This window comes from Symphalangus syndactylus, chromosome 19, assembly GCF_028878055.3.
Source record: "Symphalangus syndactylus isolate Jambi chromosome 19, NHGRI_mSymSyn1-v2.1_pri, whole genome shotgun sequence".
Taxonomy (NCBI): Eukaryota; Metazoa; Chordata; class Mammalia; order Primates; family Hylobatidae; genus Symphalangus; species Symphalangus syndactylus.
In genome coordinates, this window is record NC_072434.2 from 85,791,281 (window position 1) to 85,804,406 (window position 13,126).

General features: G+C 40.1%; 1 long non-coding RNA gene across 6 annotated transcripts in view; it reads left to right on the forward strand.

Annotated features, from left to right (window-relative positions):
• Positions 1 to 521: 521 nt before the first annotated feature.
• LOC134731916 (uncharacterized) overlaps positions 522 to 13,126 on the forward strand; it is a 43,578-nt gene continuing 30,973 nt past the window's right edge. For 2 of the 6 annotated variants that reach the window (XR_010114635.1, XR_010114638.1), the window contains exons 1-3: positions 732 to 8,329; positions 8,987 to 9,083; positions 9,519 to 9,607. This is a non-coding gene — a long non-coding RNA (uncharacterized lncRNA). Of the gene's footprint in view, positions 600 to 731; positions 8,330 to 8,986; positions 9,084 to 9,518; positions 9,608 to 13,126 lie in introns of those variants that run through there. The other 4 variants (XR_010114640.1, XR_010114639.1, XR_010114637.1 and 1 more) reach the window with 3 other exon arrangements.

Consider the following 13,126-nt stretch of genomic DNA (forward strand, 5'->3'; position numbering starts at 1 on the left):
AGATATGGGTATATTATCATCCCCATTTTACTGATGAGTAAATTGAGGCTCAGAGCCTAGGTACTTTGCTCAGGTTCTCACATTTGCTAAGTTGTGGAGCTGAGATTTGAACCTAGATCCGAGTGACACAGAAGTTGGTCCTTTTTATTATTTAATCACTTTAATCATTTAATCTATTATTGAGGTAAAACTGCACCAGAGAGGACCAAAAGGAGAACTACAGGGCAAGTCCAGGTGCCTGTAGCCATGGCACAGCTGTTGCATAGTGGTTCCAATGTGGCAACCAGATGTGTCCTTCTGGTCGTCTTGGTATGGAGCCACAGCTCCAGTACTGAGTCACAGTCGCATGCAGATGCCACCACAGAACATGTGATATTTTAGATCTGAGTCGATGGTTTAACATGTAAACATTATCAGAAAATAATGAGTCAGGCTCTCCCGAGCCATATGCTTCATCTCAGAGCCAAGGCTGTGTCATCACTGCCAAATGCTCCTTCAGCCACTAAATCACCACAGTAAGATCATAGCTTCAGGACCTAAGTAGTGCCTGGGGATCTGAAAGAGACGACTGACTGAGGTGGTTGATGGGATTCTTACAGGTAAGTCAGATGGGTTTTTTCACTTGCATCGCCTTGGGGACCCATTCAGCAGTGCCCTTGGTGGAGGCTGAGAGACCAGGTCCTCTAAAATTGTGACACCTGCACTCTTTGGAAATGAGTCACTCTCTTTGGAAATGAGTCGCTCTCTTTTGGTTTAAATATTTTGTTACTGTCTTTCCCCTACAATTCCCTTCAATTAAAAGATGTTGTATGGCATTCATGGGATAAATGAAGTTGATGCATTGTGAGCATTTCGTGACCTCTCACACCCTGAGGGGTCCAAGCTGGGCTGGAAGTCTGCAGGGAGGCATACCTTTATTCAGGGCTGAGTCACGTTGTTTGCAAGGGCCCTGGAGCCAAGTGTGCTGAAGACACAGACACCTGAGGGGCACTAGCTCTGCAGACGCCCAGACTTGCCGGTGATCTTTGAGAGGAGGAGCTAGGCAGGCTTGTTTCCTTCCAAATGAAGTAAAAGCATGAAAAAGAAGAAAGGGAAGTGTCTGCTTCTGGACACTGGTGATAACATTGGTTTGAGGGTATTGCTACTTGGAAATGCCAAGACATCCAGGCACCTGCTCTCACCTGCTGTGCCCTGTGTCTTCTGTTTTTTTTGCAGACAGAGCAGCTTTATCTGAATCTAGCCTTGTCAAGAGATTAGATTACATATTTAGTTTTTGTCTCATCAATTGATGATAAACTTGAAGAAGGCAGAGGGGTGTGTGTGTGTGTGTGTGTGCCCGTACATGGTGTGTTTATTTCCTGCAGTCTCTAGGACAGCAACAGTGGCTTTACCATTTCATTTGTTGAAGTGCCCTAAAATACAATATATGGAAAAGTGGGAGAGACCCATAATCCTCTTTCACTTTTGAAGTGATTTATGCATTACAACACTAGATTGCAGAGCGGGCTAGAATTAGAATGGATAGATTTTTGGGTAAAATACATATCTTGAATAGGGTTTTTATGCTGTATATATACACAAAGAGATATCTATAGAAAAAGACAGAGAGATAATAGATGCAAATAGATAAAATTTGGTATTAGTAACATTTACCACAAGTATGTTTATCTATTTCACACACAAAAATGAACACAATCACAGAAAATAGGAGAGACCTTAAGAAAATACAGTATCATCTAAAAGCTGTTCCTTTTGTTGCAGGAAATGGAAAAGTACAGCTCCTTTTTCTTCACAGTGTGCCCTTGAGGAAGGACAATGAATTTCTCCTTGTCTTCCTCTATTTGATACAATGCACTGCCTTCAGTCTCTGTGATACGGACTTTATATTCATAGAATCTTCAATTTCAATGCTGTTATCTTTTCACCTTGCAGAGCTAATAGGAGTTAATACTATATCCCAGGTATAACTATACCTCTCTCTAATACCTGTATCCCTAGAAAGGAGTGTGTCCATTATGAATATTTAAAGGATTGAATCATATTTTTTAATGCTTAAGAAGATCTTGTCTCAGAGTATTCATTTATGAATCTTTTGGAAAAATGAATGATTAGTTATTGAATTATTACTTAAATATGGATTTGTATGTACTGGGTTTATTTGTAAATCATTCAAATATATAAGATAGTCCTGCAAGTTGAAATTCCAGTAGTGATTTTACAAGATCAGGATGATCTTGTTAAAAAAAAGTCACAAAAAGTCACCAAGAATGAAAAGTGACTCCAAGCAATAATGTATCTAGACATGTAAATATTTCTGAAGTCTTATTTCACCTATTCCTTAATACCAGTGCAATAAGTAGAGGTGGTTAATGCTCCTTTCATATTCAGTTCATTCTGCGGGACCATGCTATAGGTTAAATAATTAGAAAATCGCTTTAACTAGAGTCCAGTGACAAAGTTCCCACTGGCGTGAGATTACCACTAGCTTTTGAGCTCTTTGAACTCAGAGGGTATGCCTGCCAGTGTTCATATTTCTTTTCTTTTTCTTTTCTTTTTTTTTGATGGCTTTTTTCTCTGTTGCTCAGGCTGGCCTTGAACTCCTGAGCCGAAGCACTCCTCTTACCTCAGCCTCACGAGTAGCTGGCACTATAATGCGTGTCACAATCCCTGGCTCATGTTCATACTTCAATCTCCAGCGTGGTGATTTAAATGTAATGGGTGCTCATTAAATATATTTTTAATTTATATTTAATAAATATAAATAAGATTCATCATTTAAATAAGAGGGAAACTAGTATCAAAGCAATGCATCTGGCTATTCAAGAGAGAAACCTCTCTTATTTCACTCTCTGAATTCTAAGTTGGAGGAAAGGGAACCAGTAAGATCGAAAGAGGACAAGAGAGAAAATTCTCACATTTATTTGGAAAGTGATTCTATTCATCTTATCTCGGATTCTTTAAGTGAAACTAGTTAAGTGAAAAGAGAAGGAAAACAGTGACTACAAGAGAATCAATCAGCAGATATTGAAAGACTTTCATGTAACTAATGGCATCTGCTTAGAAAATATGAATTGGGCCCAAAGTGGTATTCTTTTTGGTCACTTATATTGGAATTTAAATGTGTAACTAAAAATGAAATCTTTAGAGAAAATTTCATTTCTTAAGCTGAAATCTTTCCACAAGTTGGAGAAAAGAGAGATGTACATCCAGGAAATCAAACTGAAAAGACAGGCTGAGATTATAAATTGAGATTCCCCAGTCAGAGGCCACACTTTTCTTTCCTAATTACTGTTCTTTTCCTTGGATCCTTCATCCACCACTACATTAATTCTAGGCTTAACTTACAGCCAGCTCTTCTCCGTGGCTCATCTCAGCATAATGAACTTTTGCCATTATCTTGATCTTGTTAAATTCTCTCTAACCTTAACCTAATGAGATACAGTGAATGTGCAACCATAAATTAGATGTTCAGACAATCTCAGCTTGTTCTCAGTGCAGCAATCCTTTTAACTTACATCCATCACTCTTTTGCTCAAGCACACTTAGTGGCTACCTATTTTAGTAAAGTAAAAGAAAAAGCCCTTTCAATGGCCTTCACAGGCCGGTGTCTCTGTATTTCTCCCCGTCCCTCCCCCTAGCACACATGGCTCTCTCTCCTCCAGTCACACCAATGTCCTCGGGAAGTCTTCCACCAAGTCTTTGTTCAAATGACAACTTCTCAATCACCACTCTGTTTAGAAATAGAATCACCTCCTAACCCACACCCTTCTCTGCTCTATTTCTTCTCTCCAGTCAATTTATCACCTTTCAATATACTATACAATTTTCTTTTTTATTATTGTGTTTATTGCTTATTTTCTATTCCTTACACACTAGAATGTGAGGTTTGCAGGCGTTTCTGCCATGTTTTTCATTGATGTATTCCAAGTACTTAGAACAGTGCCTGACATGTAGTTAGTAGTTACTCAATAGATATTTGTTGAGTGAATGAATGAGGAAAGGAAAGAATATGCCCAATATTCATGATCATTTATTAAGTGGTAACAAAAATAATGTGAAATGTAAGTTTAACTATATTTACTTCTCTATACTTTGGACCACATGTCTATATATTAGAATTAAGCATTCTAACCAGGCACTGAGATAGAGAGAGAAGAAGTAGGCTTGGGAATCAACTACAGTGATGTTCAAATTGTAGTTCTGCCGCTTGCTAGGTATGGAAAAGTTAAGTCAATTTCTGTGAGCTTCAGTTATCTTCTTTGTGAAACGGCAGTGTTATAAGTATTCAGTGAAAAACAAGCACAGCTTTTGGTGCAACAGGTACATGATAACTGTGAGTTTCTCCTTTTGTCTCTCAGCCCTTCTCAGGCTTCAATTTGCAAAGCTCCATAGTGGATCCCTAAACCTCTCTACACAGGAAATTGTGCAGGAGACTGGGGGAAAGGTGATGAGGCAGTTATCAAATATTTTCTAGTTCTTTGCTGGAGGCCCTGGCCAGTGGGCATACTTGAGAATGAGGATAAACGAAAAGAGCACCTCTTACCCATGATTATGGTGGATGGAGTCAGGGACCAGGCATGGACAAGATGCCAGTGGAGAGTGCTGGAGGGTGAGAACCATGGACACCTAAGTCAACATATCATCAAAGCAAAAACAGCCTGAACCTGGAGTCAAAAGCCAAGTACTAAATCAAAGGATTCGAAAGATAAAGAGATCAAGCACAAGAAGGTTGGAAATGGCTAGAGGGAACATGGACTTGGTGAAGGCCATTGCCAGTGGCCAAGTGGCTATGTCCTGCAGCTGGACTGAAAGGATAGGATGCCATAAGGTGCTTCTGGAAGTCCCTTAAAAGTCCTGCACAGAGGCCGGGTGCAGTGGCTCACACCTATAATCCTGGCACGTTGGGAGGCCGAGGCAGACGGTTCACCTGAGGTCAGGAGTTCGAGACCAGCCTAGCCAACATGGTGAAACCCCATCTCTACTAAAAATACAAAAATTAGCCAGGCACGGTGGCAGGCGCCTATAATCCCAGCTACTCGGGAGGCTGAGGCAGGAGAATCACTTGAACCTGGGAGGCTGAGGTTGCAGTGAGCTGAGATCGCACCACTGCACTCTAGCCTGGGTGACAGAGCAAGGCTCCATCTCAAAAAAAAAAAAAAAAAAAAAAAGTCCTGCACAGAATGAACAGAAGCCACCGTGGTCATGCCAGGGCCTTCTCTGGACACCTGGGGACTTTTGCCTTGACTGACACTCTTCTGATATTTCTAAAGGAAGCTTTCAGCTTGGGAAAATTGTGGGTGGGGGTTGGAGGGGGGGAAGAGGCAGGACTGGGGAATATTACTTCTCTTCCTCGAGTCAGAGGGAGTATTACTACATACTCTGAAGCCAGAATAAAAATTGAAGTGAAAAAATGTGTTAGCGTAAGTTTAAGCCAGTGCTTCACTGTTTACATGAACGCAATGAACAATCAACAGCAAGTCAGTAAATGAGTGTTTATTGAGCAAATGCTCTCAAGATGCACAGCCGTGCTGCCCACCTTTCATGCAAACAGCAGCACCAGCTTTGACCTCTCAACTTCCCCATTAGGAGTGATTTTGATTGAGAAATTCTCTGAAATTCTTAAAAAACCAATGGGATATGTGGACTGGTACTAGATTTCTTTACCTTAGATATGAATATGACATCTTTCATATTTTAATAAGTAGCTGACCTGTTAAGTTATCTTAAAGGCATTTACGAAATTGTAAACTTGGTGCTCTCAGAGGTGGTAAAACTAGGCACTGGCATGCTGAAAAGGTAAGGCTCATGATACGGTTTGGCTGTGTCCCCACCCAAATCTCATCCTGAATTGTAGTTCTAACAATTCCCATTGTTGTGGAAGGAAGCCAGTGAAAGGTAATTGAATCATGAGAGCAGGTCTTTCCCATGTTGTTCTCATGTTAGTGAATAAGTCTCATGAGATCTGATGATTTTATAAAGGGGAGTTTCCCCATGCAAGCTCTCTTCTCTTGGTTGCCACCATGTGAGACGTGTCTTTCACCTTCTGCCATGATTGTGAGGCCTCCCCAGCCACATGGAACTGTGAGTCCATTAAACCTCTTTCTTTTTTTAAATTGCCCAGTCTCAGGTATGTCTTTTTCAGCAGCGTGAAAACAGACTAATACAGTTCACGAGGCACCAATATGCTCTCCTGGAGCCACTGGGGCCTATGGTCAGGCTCTCATTTTGATTCCATAGAATCATTTGGTGATGTCTGATTTCTACTAAAGAAGTTCATAATACAGACAAAACCAGACTTCCAGATTTGGAAAGAATCTTAAGAATGCTCCTGAAACACTGGTTCCCCAGGATGTTAATCATTTTCCCTTGGGGGGAAAAATGTCCATGACAAGTTTCGGAAATGCTAAGATAAATAATATTAAGCATACTTTTTTTACTGCAGAATTTTCCAGTCATACCTGGCATTCTATGTGAATCACAAAGAGAATCACAAACCATAGGAAGTGTCTCCAAAATTATTTGGCCATAAAATCCTTTTTACATTGAGTACCTTTTAAAAAAATTAATAGTGTGTGTATGTGCAGTTTTAGTTTTAGATTTACAGAAAGTTTGGACAAAAAGAACAGAGTTCTCATATAGCTTCTTTTTTTTTTTTTTTTTTTTTTTGAGACAGGGTCTCACTCTGTCACCCCCAACTGGAGTGCAGTGGTGCGATCTCTGCTCACCGCAACCTCCACCTTCCAGGCTCACGTGATTCTTCTGCCTCAGCCTCCTGAGTAGCTGGGATTACAGGTGTGTGCCACTACCTCTCGGCTAATTTTTGTATTTTTAGTAGACATGGGGTTTCAGTATGTTGACCAGGCTGATCTCAAACTCCTGACCTCAAATGATCTGCCCGCCTCAGCCTCCCAAAGTACTGGGATTACAGGCGTGAGCGACCACACCTAGCCTCATACATCTTCTTAACCTTCCACCACTCCTAGCTTCCCCCTATTATTAACATTTTGCATTAGTGTGGTACATTTGTTACAACTGATGAGCCAAGATTGATGCATTATTATTAACTAAAATTTCATAGTTTACATTAGGGTTCACTCTTTGGGTTGTACAGTCTATGGGTTCCGTCAGTTACCTAATAACATGTATCTACCATTACAATATCACATAGAATAGTTACAGAATAGTCACACTACTGCAGGTGGATGTCCAGTTGTTCTAATAGATTGGGCACTTTGCTAAGACTTTTGTTCTGAGAGGGACAGTTGGGGGAATACTGACCGAATTTCATGTTGTAATTGTACAAGAGAAAAAATTGATTCTCTTCACAGAGAATTGATTTTCTCAAGGTCACACAACTAATGCTGGCTAAATTGAGAACAAATACTGATCTACAAAGCAGAATTTCAATTTTAATTTTTAATGGAAGCTGCCTTTACAATGACCAATGTGCTTTTATGTGTTGCCTGGTACCTTCTAAGTTAGAAGATTTTTCCATACAGATTAAATGATCAGATGGTTATTTGGCGAAATAAAGCAAAGAGATTAAGAGAGTCTTGGAAGACATTTCATGTAGGTTGTGAGGTAACCTGAATATTTTCCTACTTTACTATGTAGTCCACTTTTCTAGTAACATAAATTCTCATATCTCTTAGGGATGGTGTCTTTTTTTGAGTCACTAGATACACACACACACACACACACACACACACATATGCACACACATACACTCTTTAATTTTCTTTGTCCTTGATTAAACATATCACAATACTTGTATATTGTTATAGCCTGGGGCATAACATCATTAATAGGCTAACAGTTTATCTTACATTAGTCTTTGTTAATGCTGATAAATTCAACATTCAGTTCTAAGCTCCTGTTCTTTGACAGGTACTGTAAGAGGGGTGGAAATTTCAGGAACACCTGAGCTTTTTTTGATAAATGTTTCAGAGATTCTCCCATGCCTTTTATAAGCTTTTGGAAGCTTTCATAATGTTATCTTTTATGTTTGGTTATAGAGAGTTAATATTTTAATTTATGTTAATTTTTCTGACGTTGTACCTAAATTTCAGAAGTTACTACCATTTGGGGCCAAGTAATCAATAGGGACTGTCGAGAGAAATAATTTAGCCTTCCCTTGGTTCTAACCACCTTCCCCAAATACATTATCTCTATGAAGTCTATGCATGCAATATCCCAAATGTCTTATTATAGGTGATTCTATTTTCACAGGTAGCAGGTAATATAAAACATTCTAAAACTGTTTCTCATTCTTTCTATTCCATTCAAGATTTTCAAATAGGTGAAGCAAGAATTAGGACTGGCTACTTCAGTGAGTATATTGCCCTTTGATGGGCAGAATTCACCCAGGTCATCTTAAGATAGAGTAAATCAGCTTCAAAAAGTGAGACCTCGTTGTTAGAGGGTAGCAATGAATTACTGCCTCTACTGGACATCACTTCATGGGACTCATTACTTTTTCCAAAACCTAATTATCTTACCACATCACAAAGTATTTCACTTAGTCATTAGATGTTTTGAATTACAGAGGTAAAATTTTCTATTATTTACAGACAAAATACAGGAAGGGTAGATAATCTAGAGAGAGAGAGATAGAACAGAATGTTTCTAAATTTATGCTATTGACAATAACAAAAGTTCGAGAAAAAGAGCAAAAATCACCAAATTTAAAACAACAACATGAATATCTGCCTCAACCAATGAAGAAACGAAGAAATAAAAACACGTAAAGCATCAAGACAAAACCCTGCCTATCGTTGATGCTCAATCAAAATTTGTAAAATTGAATTGGCTTTGTTAATTCATGGTTGATTTATCTAATGAGACACTCGAGGGCTGCTATTGTGTCTCTTTAAAGAGAGGTAGTTACACTTTAGACAGCAGCAGTGTGGAAAGTCAGGCTTATGTGGTTGTTTTGTTGTTGTCATTGTTGTTTGGTTTTGAGACAGGGTCTTACTCTGTCACCTAGGCTGGAGTGCAATGGTGCGATCACAGCTCACTGCAGCCTCTAACACCTGAGCTCACTGATCCTTCCGCCTCAGCCTCCGGAGTAGCTGGGATCATAGGTGGGTGCCATGATACCTGGCTAATTTTTTTTTAATATAGAGATGGGGTTTCACTATATTGCCAGGCTGGTCGCAAACTCCTGGGCTCAAGCGATTCCTCTGCCTTAATTTACCAAAGTGCTGAGAATACAGGTGTGAGCCACCATGCCCAATGCTTTTGTTTTAGTATTAAATTCTAATAAACTTTTTCATTATGAAAATATTCAGGCATGCATAAATGTAGAAGAATTAGTAGAATGGGCCCCTATTATAAATCAGCCAGCTTCTAGAATCAGATTTTTGTGATGGCTGTACGACTATAAACATTCAGCCCGCAATCTACTCCGGAGGCTTTCCCACTGGGCAGGGCTGCTAGCAGGGTGAGAGAAAGCCCCGGGCCACCCCCGAGTGCCGGGGCCACAGGAAGAACTTGTGGCGACATCATCCCTTCCCCAGGTGCCACCCGGGTGCAGTGAGGACCTGAAGCCCCTGCCCCAGGCTGTGAGGAGACCTGACCGGAGCTGCCTGAATGCTCCACGGAGCAGGTAGGAGCCCACTCTCCCAGGTGCAGGACCCGGGAGTCTCTGCACTCTGCACCCTCAGGGGCCCAGGGGGCCCCCCTCGCCCTTGCAGGCCTGTGGGTATCTGCTCCTGCTGCCTAGCCTCTCCCCACTCCCAGTGCCTGCTTGGATCTCGGAGCAGGGTTGGGGGCCGAGCCCCAGCACTGACAGCCCGGCCAGGTGTGTGCACACTTGGAGCAGTGCTGATATGCCAGTCACCTGCCACCTCGGCCGCCTCCGGACCTTGGGCACCAAAAAGCACTTTTTAAAAATATACTTTAAGTTATGGAATACATATGCAGAACGTGCAGGTTTGTTACATAGGTATACACGTGCCATGGTGGTTTGCTGCACCCATCAACCCGTCATCTACATTAGGTATTTCTCCTAATGCCATCCCTCCTCTAGCCCACCATCCCCTGACAGGCCCCAGTGTGTGATGTTCCCCTCCCTGTGCCCATGTGTTCTCAATGTTCAACTCCCACTTATGAGTGAGAATATGGCAGTGTTTGGTTTTCTGTTCCTATGTTAGTTTGCTGAGAATGATGGTTTGCAGCTTCATCCATGTCCCCGAAAAGGACATGAACTCATCCTTTTTTATGGCTGCATAGTATTCCATGGGATATATGTGCCACATTTTCTTTAACCAGTCTATCATTGATGAGCATTTGGGTTGGTTCCAAGTCTTTGCTATTGTGACTAGTGCTGCAATAAACATACGTGTGCATGTGTCTTTATACTAGAATGATTTATAATCCTTTGGGTATATACCCAGTAGTGGAATTGCTGGGTCAAATGGTATTTCTGATTCTAGATCCTTGAGGAATCGCCACACTGTCTTCCACAATGGTTGAACTCATTTACACTCCCACCAACAGTGTACAAACTTTCCTATTTCTCCACATCCTCCCCAGCATCTGCTGTTTCCTGACTTTTTAATGATCACCATTCTAATTGGCATGAGATGGTATCTCATAGTGGATTTGATTTGCATTTCTCTAATGACCAGTGATGATGAGCTTTTTTTTCATATGTTTCTTGGCCACATAAATATCTTCTTTTGAGAAGTGTCTGTTCATATCCTTCATCCACTTTTTGACAGGGTTTTCTTCTTGTAAATTTGTTTGTTTCTTGTAGATTCTGCATATTAGCCCTTTGTCAGATGGATAGATTGCAAAAATTTTCTCCCATTCTGTAGGTTGCTTGTTCACTCTGATGATAGCTTCTTTTGCTGTGCAGAAGCTCTTTAGTTTAATTAGATCCAATTTGTCAATTTAGGTTTTTGTTGCCATTGCTTTTAGTGAATTAGTCATGAAGTCTTTGCCAGGACCTATGTCCTGAATGGTATTGTCTAGGTTTTCTTCTAGGGTTTTTATGGTTTCAGGTCTTACATTTAAGTCTTTAATCCATCTTGAGTTAATTTTTGTATAAGGTGTAAGGAAGGGGTCCAGTTTCAGTTGTCTACATATGGCTAGCCAGTTTCCCCAGCACCATTTATTAAATAGGGAATCCTTTCCCCATTGCTTGTTTTTGTCAGGTTTGTCAAAGATCAGATGGTCGTAGATGCATGGTATTATTTCTGAGGGCTCTGTTCTGTTCCATTGGTCTATATCTCTGTTTTGGTACCAGTACCATGCTGTTTTGATTACTGTAGGCTTGTAGTAGAGTTTGAAGTAGCGTGATGCCTCAGGTTTATTCTTTTTGCTTAGGATTGTCTTGGCTATACAGGCTCTTTTTTGGTTCCACGTGAAATTTAAAGCAGTTTTTTTCTAATTCTGTGAAGAAGTCAGTGGTAGCTTGATGGGGATAGCATTGAATCTATAAATTACTTTGAACAGTATGGCCATTTTCAGGATATTGATTCTTCATTTCCATGAGCATGGAATGTATTTCCATTTGTTTGTGTCCTCTCTTATTTCCATGAGCAGTTGTTTGTAGTTCTCCTTGAAGAGGTCCTTCACATCCCTTGTAAGTTGTATTCCTAGGTATTTTGTTCTCTTTGTAGCAATTGTGAATGGGAGTTCACTCATGATTTGGCTCTCTGTTTGTCTATTATTGGTGTAAAGTAATGCTTGTGATTTTTGCACATTGATTTTGTATCCTGAGACTTTTCTGAAGTTGCTTGCCAGCTTAAGGGGATTTTGGGGCTGAGACAATGGGGTTTTCTAAATATACAATCATGTCATCTGCAAACAGAGACAATTCGACTTCCTCTCTTCCTATTTGAATACCTTTATTTCTTTCTCTTGCCTGATTGCCCTGGCCAGAACTTCCAATACTATGTTAAATAGGAGTGGTGAGAGAGGGCATCCTTGCCTTGTGCTGGTTTTCAAATGGAATGCTTCCAGGTTTTGCCCATTCAGTATGATATTCGTTGTGGTTTTGTCATAAATAGCTCTTATTATTTTGAGATACGTGTCATCAATACATAGTTTATTGAGTTTCTAGCATAAAGGGATGTTGAATTTTATTGAAGGCCTTTTCTGTATCTATTGAGATAATCATGTGGTTTTTGTCATTGGTTCTGTTTATGTGATAGATTTATTGATTTGTGTAGGTTGAACCAGCCTTGCATCCTAGGGATGAAGCTGACTTGATCGTGATGGATAAGCTTTTTGATGTGCTCCTGGATTCTGTTTGCCAGTATTTTACTGAGGATTTTCACATTGATGTTCATCAGGGATATTGGCCGGATATTTTCTTTTTTTGTTGTGTCTCTGCCAGGTTTTAGTATCAGGATAATGCTGGTCTCATAAAATGAGTTAGGGAGGAGTCTCTCTTTTTCTGTTATTTGGAATAGTTTCAGAAGGAATGGTACCAGCTCCTCTTTTTACCTACAGTAGAATTCGGCTGTAAATCCATCTGGTCCTGGGCTTGTTGGTAGGCTATTAATTACTGCCTCAATTTCAGAACTGTTATTAGTCTATTTGGGGATTCGACTTTTTCCTGGTTTAGTCTTGGGAGGCTGTATGTGTCCAGGAATTTATCCATTTCTTCTAGATTTTCTAGTTTATTTGTGTAGAGGTGTTTATACTATTCTTTGATGGTAGTTTGTATTTCTGTGGGATCAGTGGTGATATCCCCTTTATTTTTTATTGCATCTATTTGATTCTTCCCTCTTTTCTTCTTTATTAGTCTGGCTAGTGGTCTATCTATTTTGTTAATCTTTTCAAAACAACAGCTCCTGGATTCATTGATTTTTTTGAAGCGTTTTTGTGTCTCTATCTCCTTCAGTTCTGCTCTGATCTTAGTTATTTCTTGTCTTCTGCTAGTTTTTGAATTAGTTTGCTCTTGCTTCTCTAGTTCTTTTAATTGTGATGTTAGGGTGTCAATTTTAGATCTTTCTCACTTTCTCCCATGGGCATTTAGTTCTATAAATTTCCCTCTAAACACTGCTTTAGCTGTGTCCCAGAGATTCTGGTATGTTGTGCCTTTATTCTCATTGGTTTCAAAGAACTTACTTATTCCTGCCTTAATTTCATTATTTACCCAGTAGTCATTCAG